The following is a 13,209-nucleotide window of genomic DNA, read 5'->3' on the forward strand; positions in this document are numbered from 1 at the left end:
TACTCCTAAATAGAACAAGTACATAGTAATGGCTACTTGTTATGTAACCAAGTGGGTTGAAGCTAAGGCTCTTCCTGACAGCACAACCAAGTCAACTGCAAGGTTTCTATTTGAGAATATTGTCTGCCGATATGGATGTCCAGTAGAGATTGTGACCGATCAAGGAACACATTTTATCAATGACACTATGGAAATCCTATTGGATATGCTTTCAGTCAAGCATCAGAAATCTACTCCTTACTATCCCAGATGCAATGGACAGGCTGAAAGTAGCAATAAGACAATAAAGGCTATTCTCACTAAGGTGGTGCAAAAGAAACCAGACCAGTGGGATTTGAAACTTCAGACTACTCTATGGGCTTATAGGACAACTTATAAGATAACTACTGGAATGACACCATTCAGAATGGTGTATGGCATTGAAGCGGTGGTTCCTATGGAGTTTGTAATCCCAAGTCTGAGAATGGCTGTGAAGTATGGCTTAGACTTCACCCATAATCTAAAAAAACGGCTAGATGAACTGATGCAATTAGATGAACTCAGGCAACGGGCTATGTTGGAACAAGAAATTGTTCAACAACAAAGGAAGCACTGGCATGATCGCCAAATTAAAGTTTGGGAATTTCAGAAAGGAGATTTGGTGCTTCTATATCAGTCTAGACTGGGTCCAAAGAAGCCAAACCTGAAGATTGCCTGGGCAGGACCATTTGAGGTAGACTGGGTCTTCTCCAATGGCATAGTAAGACTGAAAGATTTATCTGGATTATTGTTGCTAGGAGTATATAATGGGGCAAAGATCAAGCTTTATTATTCAGAGGCCAGAGAAACTGGGCCAGAACAAGGTACTAAGGAGTTGGAACTTGCTGATAAAGAGATACCAGAATCAGACATTTTTGGACTTTTTCATGTGCAACCAGTTCCAATTTCAGAACCTGTACCAGAAGAACCAGATCAGGATGACCTTAGAATCAGTACCAGTATGGTCGAGCCAAACTGGAAATCAGTCCATTATAAGTGGAGGCACACTTTCCAATTTTAAGCGCCCAACGGTCAGATGGCAGGCCAGTAGTAATTATTTCAAGGATGGATCGCAGTCTTGTCCAATGCATGTCTGCCACGACAACAGAGCGACACACACAAGTCTAGGAATGGCGAGTGGTGGAGCTTTTATGGTGTGAACATGTATAACAGTCAGGAGAGTTAGCATTTTTCCTCATAAATCTCCTGCGCGACGCTTTCCTCCTATTAACCATTCGCCATCGCCAAGCTCCGAGATTTCTTCGCTATAGCCGCAAACCTCGACCTCTGAAGAGACAGTTGACTGTTAGCTAGCCTTGCCAGCGACACCAGGAAACGGCTTTGACACGACAAGTAAGTCTTCTTCTCCTTCGCATGTTTCATCATCATCGTCTTCACAGTGTATGGGTAGAAGGAAACGCTCAGAGAAGATGCAGGAGTCTCTTGAGGAAACCCAGGCCATAGTTGCTGCTGCAAAGGCAAGCCTTCCCATCATACCGTACAATAAAATCCAGCATTATGTATTCACTGACCAAGCAATGAATCTACTACAACTATGGGATCTCCAAGTTGTGTTGCAAGCTACAAGAATTGCTTTTGATGCAGACATCATCAAGCAAGTTCTTGACTCTTTTGACGCTGAAGATGACAGTGCCATGGTAAATGGTAGGAAGGTGTCAGTGACATCAGAAACCATAGATTTTGTATTCAGAATGCCCAACGAGCCCAAACCATGTGTGGCAACTGCACAATAGATAAGTATGGCTCTGAAGGAGGATGAAGCGGCTAAACGTAAGCGCAAGCAAGTGGTCAAGGAGTTCCAGTAGCAGGACTAGAAGCTTCCACTGCTTACAGGTTTGTAGCCGAAGCAGTAAGCCTTAAAAACAACCCAACGTATGTATCCGAAAAACTTTTTGCTATGCTGTTGGCCAAGATATTGGATCCACAGGTTCCTATTAACCTTTATCAAATTCTCTCGCACAATGTACTCCAGCAAACTGCCAAGCTAAAATCTCAAAATGTTTTCAAAGCTTGGTATGTTTGGCAATTCCTGTATTGGGCTACTGCTGCAGATGTTAATGAGCATGTAAAGAAGGCTTGGAGTGAGAAACCAATTTCTGAGCCTAAGAAAATTGAGCTGTCCTCAGACGACAAAGCAATGGACAGTAAGAATATTTCAATAGACCTGAAAAGAAAAGCAATTGTAGAACAGGCTGGCAGTTCAAAGAAGCCAGAAGCCAAAGACTACACTGACAAAGAGCAGTGAGTTTTTGAAGCAGATAGAAATCCAGGTCAAGACAATGAATACTGAGAAAGCTATAGTGAGCTCGACAGAGCAACAATCTGCTCAGAAGACAATGCCTAGCCAGTCAGTAGCACAAAGTGCAGTTGCTACTGGTTCTGGAAAAGATCAGGCCAAGCTAGCCACTTTTGAGAAGATAGTAGACCAGTCAGGGGACAAAGGGAAGAGCCAAATGGACAAGGGGAAAGGTCTAGCTTCCTCGACTCTACCAGGTGGAGTTCCTACTCCAAATATTGAACACATTCTGCAACTGGTAAAAGAGGACAAGTTGCAGCAAATGTAGACTAAAAGGGCATCTTCTGCTACGCAAAGCTGATTATGCAACTGTACCCTACATGGCTCCAATGACAATATATGAGCCTACTGATTCTGATCCACCAACCACAGTTAAAGACAGATGTTCAGTCCTCATACAGTCTTCTTGGAATACCATTGTCAGTTGTATGGGACAACTAATGGAGGCTGCTGGATCAGAAGATAAAGTGAAAAAGCTTAAAGCTGACTTGACGGAGGCACAAGGTTAGATTGAAAAGCTCCAGAAAGCTCGGGAAGAGCAGAATATACAACACAGGGTACTGGAAGCTCATTCAGAAAGAACTAATGAGTTGTTAAACAAGAAGCTAGCTAAGGCTGAATCTAAAATAATGATCATCAAGAATCAACGAAATGAAGCACTGAGAGCTGTAGAACGGGCTGAAACAAAACAATGCTCAGGATGAAGCGGGCAGAATTCAAAAACCTGTTAATTCACCATACAGCTCTGAAGGCCTCTCTGACTGAAAGATACATCTATAGCAGCTTGGCTGAAATTCTAAATCCATCAAGCAATGCTGTTTTCAATTTAGAAAATTTGAAGTCCTTGATGGAAAGTATGCAAAGTGATTTGCAGGACAAGGTGACTGAATATAATACTGCTCTGATGAATCAAGCTATATTAGATTATATTGAGCAGTAGACTTCTCCGGATGAGGAAGAAGAAGACAAGGAAGATGAAGCTGATCAGGAGGAGGATGATCAAGAAGCAGGGCATACAAATGATGATGATGATGCCCCACCACCATCTCCACCTCCAGGACATGGTACTGGTGGGACAGGGCCAACTAAAGGAGGCCAGTCACAACCAGACCAGCCAGGCCAGAATGAAGGCCAACAGGAAGGACAGAATGAAGGCCATCAGTCGGGTAACCAGCAGACTGAAGAGCAGCAGCCGAGTCACACTGGGAATCAGCCACTGGAGGAGGCTAGTCTCACAGCCAGACCAGCCAGGCCAGAATGAGAGCCAGCAGGAAGGACAGAATGAAGGCCATCAGTCGGGTAACCAACAGACTTAAGAGCAGCAGCCCAGTCACACTGGGAATCAGCCAACTGATCAGTCCCAGCTCAGCAGGGATGCTAAAGGGAAAATGAAAGTGCGGGATGAGGGACCAGTTGTTGATCATCAACATTCACTGCAGCTCATTACCCTGAATAGGCAATTGAAACATCAACAGGCCTCCATAACCAGACAGTATCTGGAGGATGATGATCTCTTGTTTGACTTGGAAATATTTCAAAGGCTATATGTTGGAGCCAAGGAAATGGTGAACATTGGAAATCAACAGCTTTCCATGATAAAGAAGTTTGCTGTCTACCTGCGCATCCCAATACAGTCCAGCTGTGCTGGAACGAGTTCCTGAATGGATACTCGATGCTGACGAGAGAGTGGAAAACCCGCACTTGCAAAGGCATTCTACTGCAGATTGTCGCTCCCTTGCCCTAGAAGTAGAACTTCTGCTGGGTAACAAACCAACTTACCGATGTATGAAGGATGTTAGGGTACAACTCAAGGAAGTTTTGGTGCAAATGCAAACTGCCAAAGGTGTTTTGGATCAAAGAGTCAAATCCATTCTTGAGGACTAGACAGCCACTAGCAAAGGACCTCAGACTAGAATTTCAGTCGGAGCACAGGCAACTGCTCTCCGAACATTGTTCCAGCTAGTGAGAATCACCAGAAAGATGATGCAGCAAGAGAACTAGGATGTTCACAATTTTTTAGAATTCGTGCTTGATTCTCGAGTTCTCTTGTATGATGTTCCAACAAGAGAAACAGAGCTGCCAAGATTCTTTGCAGCACTGTATCCTCAACATCCAGAACCAATTGATCACCTTACATACTTCAAAATCACTGATGAGCTTCACGATTGGTATGAGCGATCGACTATGGAACAGAAGACTTGGCAAACGCTGCTCAATGATGCTCTCCAAATCAATGATATTCAGGCACTAAAAGAGGAGATGCATAGGATCCAGCTGTGTATGGGCTAGTGGAAGATTCAAATCAGAGGATTGACCAGGATTACTAATCAGTTGTTACAACTTACGGTCGAATCTTCTAAATTGTCTGAAAAAGACATTGCAGCAAAGCCGGGTCTGGCACCAGAGTACAGGGAGATGGTTGAGATTGTTTTTTGAATCTCGAGTCAAAACTAATCAGCCTCTTCCAGAAGGATGGATCCATACTGCTTCGCATTGTCATAAGCTGGCCATAACCAAAATTAGCAAGGACAGGCGTACACTCTATGATCCTGACACCAAAACCTATCATTCCCTCACGCCTTATGAAGTAGAGATGACCACCGATTGGTAGGATCAGCTTGAGCAGGAGGCCATTTACCGATTGATTCAGAGGGAGAATGCTGGTACTGGGACTTCTCAGGTACCCTCCAGGTCAAAGGGCAAACGAAAGACGGTCCAATGGAAGGATACTGGGTAGTTCCATCTCAGAATTCAGTGGCGACTTTTCTCCTCAGCAGGCAAGTGGAGATGAGAGCTCTACCTTGGCCTAGTGACAGCTCCACCTTGGCCTTTTCAGCTGCCTCTCACAGTCCTTGGCCTTTTCAGCTGCCTACTCGGAATCTTTGTATGGCCACTCTGTCAGTGGTCAAGCCGGATTCACAACATCAGAACCAGATGGTGGATTTTTCAGTCTCACATCAGAATCAGACAGGGGAATTTTTCAGAAATTTTGGAATCTTGCCAAAATTCAAGAAAGATGGGAAGGATGTAGAGGATTGGATAGTTCACTATGTGGGAACGTCTTCTTAAGAGATGGGCAGTGAATTACTTAGTAGTTACTATAGTAATTACTACAGTAAACCCGAAGTGTATAAATAGGGCCCATTACATTGTAATCGGGGGGCAATTGTTATCATTTGGGTTAGCGCCTTGGCTGTACTTATACTTGAGAATCATTGGCAGTATTGTCGGCTGTACTTTCTCTCTGTAAATCATATATGCTGTAATCTTGATCTATAATTCCAATCTTGGCATATATTCCAGTTATACTTACTTCTCATCCAGTCTTCTGAATTTGAATCTGAACCTTATTTCCAGTACATAAGTCTGATTCTTATTCCAGTATCCAAATTCCAGTCTAGTTTCTGATTCCTGTCCAGTCAACTGTCTGAAATCTTCCTACACTAGTAGCTGAAATCTTCTAACACTGGAATTAGCTGTCTCAAGAGATCAGCTCCAATTCCAATCTCCCCTTCTTGAAAGAGATTAATCGTCTGCTATTACAGCAATATCTGCAAAACAACTCAAGTTAGCTTAAAAATTTTCGAGGATCATTCCGAGGGACAATATGTTTGCTCTTTTTATTAAGGAGTTAGCTTCTCCTTTTGGATCTTTTGATCAAGGAGATAGCATCTCCTTTTGGTTGTTTTGATCAAGGAGTTATCTTCTCCTTTCTGCTCTTTTGATCAAGGAGTTAGCTTCTCCTTTCGGCTGTTTTGATCAAGGAGTTAGTTTCTCCTTTCTTCCAGATTGAAACTCTTGATATTCCGGCGTAGTAAAATTAGTCATCACACCCAGACCGTACTGATCTTCCAGAGGTGTCTTGATGCACTAAAAAATTACATACCCAGGCAATCTCATCCAATTAGGAATATTCATTAATTGGCACATCACAATGCAACACAATGCTTACATATGCAAGTTACAAGACACAACAAACAGCGCCACTGAGCACTCCCCCAAGACAAACAATCTACGGTATGAAGCTAGTCAACGACTACCTTGTCACTCCCTCCACAAATAACCTAAAAAGGTTTGGGCCATGAGTTCAGAGGACTGTACAACCAAACGCTCCCCATACTACAGTCTGCGTCGCTTGGAGGTTCAAGCATACAACCAAACACTCCCCAGGCATCAACCTACGTCGTTTGGAGGTTTTCTAGCATACAACGGAACGCTCCTCAGGCATCGGCCTGCGTCATTCCAAGGTTTTCAAACATACAACAAAACGCTCCCCAAGGCATCAGTCTGCTTCGTTCTGAGGTTCAAACAATACCAAAACAGTATTTCCCACTTCTCCACCCGGGAGTAAAATCACCAATCATTGAAACCAATATCAAACCAGAGTCAAACAATTCAAATCGGCACCAAAACAGGTTCAAAAAAGATACCATCCATTTCAAATAAATTCCAAACAGGATCACCAAACAAGTTCTCAAACAAATTCTCAGACAAATCCAAACTTAAAAAGCAATCTTGACATCAGTCGAGCTCAAAAAGTCAACTGACTTTCCATTCTGAAACCTGCACCAGAAATTAGGGTTAGGTTTCTTCCATAAGGTCGTAGCCGGGCACATCATGGTCCATCAACTCTTGGACAAACAGTGTTTCTTTGGCGGGGATGGTAGTCCCAAGATAGCAATCGCAATGGACCTCCAAGGTTATCTGATCGTGAAGAGACATCAACTAGGAGATGTGAAGAAACTTCAAGTTATAATCTGATAGGGTTTCCATGGCAAACATTTCAGGATACCCCACTCTAACAGAAGTTGCACTCCAAAGGAAGATGTCAGAAACCATATAACTTCGGGCAAAAATTTTCTTCAAAGCTTGCCAAGTACTTGGAGTATGCTGCTTGGTAGCTATCAACATCTGCATGGCACTGCCTCTGAGAAAAACAATGACTCGAAACAAATCTTGGATCCTTCTTTTGCAAGTGATCTTAATGTCTTATGCCCTGTAAGACATGAGCGGTGAAGACGGGAGTGCGCCCGATGCACGATGAAGTAAGGGTGGGAGTGGCTAATAGGTCCGGGCTCGAGGGCGAAGATACCTCAAATAAATTTTCGATAGCTCTGTCTACTCTTTTGTAGGATGGGTATGCTTTCTAAAAAGCACACACATGATGCTTTGCTACCACTGTCACAAGACGGGCACCATGTGCCAATAGAAAAGAACAGACTGAACAGACTTTTAGCACTTCAATAACAACTTAACTGAAAGAGAGAGAAAACACGCGACAAGGAGTGCGGAATTCCACCCCAGAGAGTATCGGCCCCAAACCTTGGCACCCCTTTCGGCATTTCTTTATATTGCATCGACATAGTACAAGCCGGTACTCCAGAATCTGCACCTTCTCCAGGAAGCATGCTAGAGAATGAGCCCTAACCTCATATTTAAAGGCCCTAGGCCCGAAAAGCAGTTTACAGTAAAAAGCCTTTAAAACTCAAAAGCTTCTGGTCCAAAAAGCAATGCCAAAGCTGCCAGCGTAATTTACTAAAATCCGTACAGCCTGCCACGTCATCAACCACTTCACAAAAATTCGTCCAACTTACCACGTCATCATGCCAGCACAATTTTCGTAAATCTACCATGTCATCAGTTTTGGTGTGTGTCCGGATCCTGCTTTATTTTAATCCTTTATGTCACTTGGGGCCCCATCAAACGGGGTCTCCATAAGTTGGTAGGACTTCTTCTTCTGTTACTTGTCCTTCTTAGGATTTAGGCCCCTCGGCCGGCTTTTGTAAGTTGACTCCATTCTTTAGGCTTTGACATGTCAGCACTTTGTTACACACACTCATCCAAACGGGTTAGTACCTTTTTGAAATCATTTCATGTTGTTCCCACGATGCAGAAAAAATGAGAATATCATCAAGAAAGATGAACACACATACATCGACCATATCGCCAAAACGGCCAACCATGAGACGATTAAATGTACCCACGGTACCTGTCAATCCAAAAGGCATAATAACATACTCCCATTGCCCTCGCTCGGTGCGAAAAGTGGTCTTGAAGATGTTGCCTTTGAATACCCGTACGTGATGGTATCCACTCTTGAGATCGACCTTGTTGAAAAACTTTGCCCCATTGAGCCTATCCAGGATATACTCAATACGAGGCATCAGAAAATTGTTCTTGACAGTCATCTTGTTCAAAGCCCTGTAATCAACACACAAACGAGACGAACCATCCTTCTTGAGAACAAACAAAATAGGAGCAGCAAAATGACTTACACTAGGACGTATGAATCCTCTAGCCACCAACTCCGTGAGTTGTTGCTCTAACTCTTCCTCGTGTGTCTTGTTCAAATGGTAGAGAGCCTTACTGACAGGCTGTGCCTCCTCCATAAGCTCGATGCGATGGTCCTCCGGCCGCTCGGGTGGTAGACAGGGTTGAAGATCATCCTGCAAAAAGAGATGCTTAAACTTGGTAAACAAATCAGAATACTTAGCTGGAGCCTAAATTCTCCGGGAAACTGGAGCAGCATAGATGAATGCCTCTTGTGCTCCTCGTCGTAATTCACTCTTTACCCGCACATGGGAAATGAGAGGCGAAGAATGCAGACCCTCCTCAACACGAATGATGATAGGGGAATTAGTCTTGGCATTTAATGTGAGAGTGTTAGCCTCCCAATCAATGAGAGGGTTATGCTCACGAAACCATCGAATGCCCAAAAGCATATCACACCCTGAAAGAGGAGACACGAGAAATTTCCTACAAAAAGCAGCTTGTTGAACTGTAAACAACACATCAAGGCACTCTTTCGTGATGAGAGAGTCCATACCGGGAGTGAATCTTGAAACCTGGAGAGGAGACTTCTGACTAACCTCTAGGTGGGCTCTCTCAACAAGAGAGACACTTATCACATCATGCATACTGCCTAGATCAAACAATATGATAAAACGCTGACCCTTTAAATGACCATAACACTTCATGAGAGATTCATCAATGTGTGTGTCAGAGACATGAGAAGATTCAGCTTGATTCATTAAAGTGCATGTGGTTGTTGTGGGTGACTTTGGTTCTTTAGGTGGGGCTGTCTTAGAACAAGCCTTCTTAATGTGACCCTTGACGTGACATTGGTAACATCTACCTTCCTTAGCATAAATCACTTGTTCTTTAGTCGTGATGTATCCTCCTATAATTCCTTGTGCAGCTTTTTCATCCGGGGTTAGCTTAGGTTCGCAGGTGCTTTAGTTTTACCATTAGATTCATTGTTAGAGTTCTTTTCCAAAGAATTAGAGGACGATGGGCTAGAAGAGTTACCATTCTTACCATTCTTACCGTTCTTACCGTTCTTACCATTCTGCGTGTTCTGAGAATTCTGGAGGGTTCTTTGAGAAGTCTTGTTGTCCTTAGGCTTTCCCTTATTGTGCTTCATCTCTTGTGCGAGAGCAATCGCTACCGCTTTGTTGAAGTCGATTGGATCAAGCACCTCCACATCAAAGTTGATATACTCGTCCAATCCATAAAGGAATGCCTCCTTGCGCTCTGTATCCAATTTGCGTAATTGAGTATCGAGCTGCAAAACACGATTAGAGAAAGACATAACTGGCATACCATTTTTCTTGAGAGTGTAAGGTTTCCAGTTTTCTGAAACCTTAAAGGTTGTATAAAGCTTAATCAAACTGATATGATTATTGAAAAAGCAATGTAGAATTGTCTGACCATGGCAAATATTGGTATTTTTGGAATCTTAAGCACATCAAACCCCAGGCTAGAAATTTTCAGAATTGAATTCCGATAAAAACTGGCATAGTTATGACCCCTGGAAGTTTACACTGTGAATTGAGTAAAATAGGTAAAATTGAAGGGTTGCAGTAATCATTTAAGCATAGGCTTTATTAAAGGCCTCCTAGATATTTACAAGATATTTACCAATTAAGTAAAAATAGATCAAAATATAGCATAATTGATGTTTTAAAAGCTGGCAGGTAATGGGAGGGTCATCATTGACCTGCCAGGGACTCATTTAGCAGCAGGGGTCGTTTTTTGACTTGCTGGGGGCTGCTTGAACTTCAAGCAATTGCCTTTTTCAGCCTGTGAGAGCTTATGAGTGCCAGAAAACTTTAAATAGGACCCTAGCTTCACATTTTAGACAGACTTGGAGCCTTGCTACTCTCTCTCTCATCTAAGAGAGAACACTACGCAAAAATAATTAGAGATTAATCTCTAATTAATTAACCCTAACGGTAATTAGCCTAATCCTTCTTAATTAGCAAGGTTAGATTAAGATATTTGTTAATAAATCAAAGATTAGGCTTAAGTATGCTCCTCAAACCTCTCTTAATTAATTAATCTTTGCTGATTATTAGAATTAAGCTTAGTAATACTAAGCTAATTATTTATCCTATTATAATAGGGCTAAAATTAGCCAAATTAACCATGAATTAATGGTAAATATATTAATTAAGATTAGATTAAGTTGAAGTAATTATCAGAGATGCATTAGACAGTTATTAATCTAAAACAATTATCCTATAATTTTCTAAGAAGTTTTCCTAATTAATTAGGCATAATTACTCTATTTTTTGAGCAATTTTAATAGAGAAAATTAGTAAATGAATTTAAAATGATGTGATATATTTATCAGTGGTTAATTAGGTGTTCAAAAACCCGTGATAATTAGGAGAAGCTCAGAAAATTAATCTAGCTAATTAATTTAGCAGAAATACTTTATTTTTTGAGTATTTTAAATAGGGAAAATTAGTAAATAGAATTCAAATGTTGTGATATATTTATCAATGGTAAATTAGGTGTTCAAAAACCCGTGATAATTAGGATAAGCTCAGAAAATTAATCTAGCTAATTACTTTAGCTAAAATACCCTATTTTTTGAGTAATTTAAATAGTGGAAATTAGTAAATAGAAATAAAATGTTGTGATATATTTATCAGTGGTTAATTAGATGTTCAAGAACCCGTGATAATTAGAAGAAGATCAGAAATATAATCTTGCTAATTACTTTAGCTAAAATACCGTGTGTTTTGAGTAATTTAAATAGGGGAAATTAATAAATATAATTTAAATGTTGTGATATATTTATTAGTGGTTATTTAGGTGTTCAGAAATCTGTGATAATTAGGAGAAGCTCAGAAAAGTAATCTAGCTAGTTACTTTAGCTAAAATACCCTGTTTTTTGAGTAATTTAAATAAGGGAAATTAGTAAATTGATTTCAATTGCTATAATATATTTATCAATGGTTAATTAGATGTTACGAAATCTGTGATAATTAGGAGAAGCTCAGGTAATTAATCAAGCTAATTACTTTATCTAAAATACCCTGTGTTTTGAGTAATTTAAATAGGGGAAATTAATAAATAGAATTTAAATGTTGTGATATATCTTTCAGTGGTTAATTAGGTGTTCAAAAACCCGTGATAATTAGGAGAATCTCAGAAAATTAATCTAGCTAATTACTTTAGCTAAAATATCCTGTTTTTTGAGTAATTTAAATAGGGAAAATTAGTAAATATAATTTAAATGTTGTGATATATTTATTAGTGGTTATTTAGATGTTCAAAAACCCGTGATAATTAGGAGAAGCTCAGAAAAGTAATCTAGCTAGTTACTTCAGCTAAAATACCCTGTGTTTTGAGTAATTTAAATAAGGGAAATTAGTAAATTGATTTCAATTGCTATAATATATTTATCAGTGGTTAATTAGATGTTACAAAATCTGTGATAATTAGGAGAAGCTCAGGTAATTAATCAAGATAATTAATTAGGTAGAATTACTTTGTTTTTTGAGAAATTTAAATAGGGGAAATTAGTAAATTGATTTTAATTGTTGTGATATATTTATTAATAGTTAATTTGGTGTTAAGGAACTTGTGATAATTAGGAGAAGCTCAGATAATTAGTTTAACTAATTATCTTAGTGAAATTATGCTGTTTTTAGGGGTAAATTAAAAAGGGAAATTAGTAAATCATACACTATAATTACATGCTATTCATTAGAGCTGTATTATAGGGTAAAGAGTCCGTGATAATTATGCCAAGGTTAGAAAAGTAGTGTAGATATTTATCTAAGTCAAATTACTCTATTTTTAGCTAAAAACTGAAGAGGGAAATTAGTAAATCATGCTATATGATTACATGCTATTTATCAGAGCTATATTATAGGGTAAAGAGGTTGTGATAATTATGCCAAGGTTAGAAAAGTAGTAAAGATAAATTACACCATTTTTAGCTAAAACGTAAAGAGGGAAACTAGTAAATCATGCTATATGATTACATGCTATTTATCAGAGCTATATTATAGGGTAAAGAGGCCGTGATAATTATGCTAAGGTAAGAAATCTAGTATATATATTTATCTAAGTCAAATTACACTATTTTTAGCTAAAAACTAAAGAGGAAAATTAGTAAATCATGTGCTATAATTACATGATATTTATCAGAGATGTATTATAGGGTAAAGATGCCGTGGTAATTATGCCAAGGTTAGAAAAGTAGTATATATATTTATCTAAGTCAAAATATACTAATTTTGGTGGAAATTTCAAAGGGGAAATTAGTAAATCATGCTATATGATTACAATCTATTTATCAAAGCTAGTTTACATAATAAAGAGGCTGTGATAAATATTTCAAGGTTAAAAAAGTAGTATAAGTATTTATTTAAGTCAAATTATCCTAAATTTATCTGAAAATTGAAGATGGAAATTATATAACTAAGTTGGAAAATAATAATATAATTACCAAAGGTAAAAAATATCATTATCTACCTGTGGTAATTATACCATAGTTAATTGGTGAGGTTAAAAAAATTATAATTGACCAAAAGTCCTATTTTTAGCGAATGATTGATTAAAATAAATAGACTTTG

General features: G+C 39.4%; 1 long non-coding RNA gene across 3 annotated transcripts in view; it reads left to right on the forward strand.

Annotated features, from left to right (window-relative positions):
• LOC147448906 (uncharacterized) overlaps positions 1–13,209 on the forward strand; it is an 85,930-nt gene that overhangs the window by 21,003 nt on the left and 51,718 nt on the right. The window lies entirely within an intron of this gene.

This window comes from Adiantum capillus-veneris, chromosome 10 (assembly GCF_014529385.1).
Source record: "Adiantum capillus-veneris isolate H3 chromosome 10, ASM1452938v2, whole genome shotgun sequence".
Classification (NCBI taxonomy): Eukaryota; Viridiplantae; Streptophyta; class Polypodiopsida; order Polypodiales; family Pteridaceae; genus Adiantum; species Adiantum capillus-veneris.